Genomic DNA, 3199 nt, shown 5'->3' with positions numbered 1-3199 from the left:
AGGAGCCCCACTAATGCCTTCTGGCCTCGATATTGGGGATGGCAACGTGATTCCAGAGAAGAGATGTGATCACCCTAGAGAGGAAGAAGGTCTCCCCGAACCAGAATGGCAGTTTATTTTTTAAAGAAATGTTTATTTATTTTTGAGAGACAGCGTGAGCAGGGGAGGGGCAGAGAGAAAGAGAGGGAGACACAGAATCGGAAGCAGGTTCCAGGCTCTGAGCTGTCAGCACAGAGCCCAACGTGGGGCTCGAACCCACGAACAGCGAGATCATGACCTGAGCCGAAGTCCGATGCTTAACCGACTGAGCCCCCCCCCCCCGCCCAGGCGCCCCCAAGAATGGCAGTTTATTTGGCCTCCATGAGAAGACACAAGACAGGAACAAGGGGAGAAGGGGAGAGATGGAGCTGGGCCCGGGAATGATTCTCGGTTTCAAGACTTCACCGAGAAAGTAGAAAAGAAAGGAGACACTTCTCCTCTAGTCTGAACTCAGGCACAGAAAGGGGGAACGTGCTTTTTGTGCAGCAGGAGGGAACATGGTTATCTAATCTAAGAGCTTCCTGGCTACACAAGATAACGCCCTGGAGCAGGTGACAGAAGACTGGATGACATTTGGCTAATATGAACACCGTTCCAGTCGGCTTGGATGCCGGGATTGGAGTTCTCCATATGTGGGTGGGTCCCTGCTTAGAGAGAGCAGCAGTGGAAAGCAGGCTGACCGCAGCCTTGCCTGGGTTCTTCAAGTCACTGATCCTTCCTGACTGGCCCCCACCTACCAGCTCCACTCCTGACTCCTGTCTCGCCCCTGTGACCTCTGCAGCCAGGGCCTGGGCCCGTCCCTCCCACAGCTCCTGGTTCCTGGGCTGAAACTCTATGGCTCCACATTGCTGAGATTTTACTAGGGCTCCCAGCTGGGTCCCACCTTTGATCTGGCTTCAAAAAATAAAAAGCAGTACCAGGAGAGCAATTTTCCCCCGACCTGCTGGGGAGGAAGGCAGGCTGGAGGCAGGTCCTGACCAGCCCGGCCCAGTCCTCCTTGAGCCTGTAGTCTGAAGCTGGTGGCAGGGGGGGCGGGGGGGTTGGGGACCAAAGGAGCAAAGCCGTTTCCCTCTCTGACTTCCTCTACCTCCCTGCTAGAGCACTGACCTCAGGTTAGTCTCCCTTCCCTTCCCTTCCCTGCCTGCCGATTGGCAGAAGGAAGGACCCAAGGAAAGTATAGCTGCTCCCTCCCACCCCACCTGCTACCCAGCACTGGGCTCCCCACCCCAACCTCTTCCCTATGGGGCTGGATTAGAGCAGTGCCCCGCGTGGAAAGGCAGTGCCTCTGTCCTCTCCCCACTTGTGCCCCTGGCCTGTTCCTGGGGAGTGCCGGCCGACCACTCAGGGCGGGGCCTGGCAGCGGGCAAGTCTGTGCCCACCTGGCTGGGCACCCGAGACATTACTCAGTTGGCTGTCTCCGCGCCAGCTCTGGTCTTGGGAGGCTGGACTAAGGAATGGGGAGGGGAAGGCCAGGCTGGAAAGAGGGTGGGTCAGCCTTTTATGGAGCTTCCTCCGCATCCCTTTGCCTATGATACCGCAAGACCTGGCCGAGGATTTCCATCTTCTGGCAGCCCCCACCCTCTGGCCAAGTTCAAAGGCTCTAGCTCCTCACCTGTCCCAGGATGCTTACCCGGGGCCCTTTTAAGTGGTTAGCAGCACCCCTCCTCCACCCAGCCGAGGTTCAGGGCTTCACCGTGAGGGTGCAGGGGACGTGGGGGATTAGGGTGATGGGGTGCAGAGTCCAGAGTTGGAGAGGAAGCAGCAACACACCCCTAAAACAGTTGAGCTGCCTGCCCCCAGTGATGTCAAGCCCTAGACACAGGGCCTTTGACTACTAGATAATTCCTTCAGAGACCAGGAAGGAGCCTGGGGTCAGGCCGAAGGGCAAACTGGCAGCTGAGAACGGAGGGTAGGGGCTGCTGCCCTGGACACCTTTTTCAGCTCAGCCTCTTGGGTCATTGGTTTAAATAAAAGATGGCCATCAAGCCCAGGGCGACCAAGCTTTCAGTGTTTTTGTGTCCTTATTGTTCCATTCTTGTCTCCTTCAGGGAAGACTCCTACCCCGCAATCATACTCTGAAAGTGTTCCCTAAGTCTTGGGACTCTTCCAGAATTGGCCAGAACCCACCCTCCCCTCCTGCCTCCACTTGCTGGGAAAAGGAGCCATGGGACCAAGAGCGCCCCTACCTCCAGAGGGAAGCACCTTCTGGAAGTCTCCCCGTCAGTCCCCCTCCTCTGGCCCCAGGCACCTCTCCCTGACCTGGGGGCAGAAAGGAGAGTCCAGGGTGGGGGAGGAAGTTGGGAGTCACCTAGTCTCCCAGTGGGGCGGGGTCCCCACAGCGATAACCGTCTTTCTGGCAGCTCCAACCTGTTCTATTGGTGAGTAATTTTTTTTTTTTTCCTAGAGGAGAAAGGTGAAGGCCTTGGTGGGGAGTTATTCTGGCTCTGAAGTGTCCTCGCAGCTCCCCAGGCCCCCTCCAGGCCTTGTGCAAGAGCTGTAAATCTCTCACCACCCACGGGCCTGGGGGTGCCTCCTGCCTGGCTTTCATGTCGGGAAGTTTTTATGCTCCTCTCTTGGGCTCCACAGCTCCTGCCTGGGGCCTCTCCCCAGCCTGTAAAAACCCAGTCCCATAAATCTCAGCTGCCCCCCTAGGGGCCAAGCAGCGTTCCTCCTACTCCACCCCCCACCCAGGAGCATCCCACCCCCCGCCCCCCAAGAGATGGCAGACAGCAGAGCAGGGGCAGGGAAGAGAAGCTTAAGGAGTCCTGAGAGGGGCAGCAGTTGGGTGAGGGGTTTTCTGGAGCTTCCTTCTACTTTGCCCCTCAGCATCAGCCACTGCCTGGCTGGGTTTGGACCCTGTAACCGAATGGTCTGTTTTGACAGCATCCATCCAGCACTGGAGGGGCTTCTGTGGGACTCTGATGGGGAGGCCTGTTGGCCTCCACTGCCTGCCCGCATCCACCTGAGCCTTCTGAGACAGGTGGCTGTCTGTCTGCCAAGCCCCCAGGTGCAGTCGGAGGTGGCAGGCAGCCCAGTGACTGTGCCACTTTCCTGGATCAAAACGGGGAGCCCGAGGAATGGGAAAGGGGGTCACAGCGCCTGAGACAGACGTGGAGGGTCACAGATGACTTACGTGGTCCAGTGGATTCGGTAATAAAAC

The sequence above is a fragment of the Prionailurus viverrinus genome, unplaced genomic scaffold (assembly GCF_022837055.1).
Source record: "Prionailurus viverrinus isolate Anna unplaced genomic scaffold, UM_Priviv_1.0 scaffold_35, whole genome shotgun sequence".
Classification (NCBI taxonomy): Eukaryota; Metazoa; Chordata; class Mammalia; order Carnivora; family Felidae; genus Prionailurus; species Prionailurus viverrinus.
The sequence above is the reverse complement of the archived record's forward strand: the minus strand, read 5'-3'. Positions refer to the sequence as shown.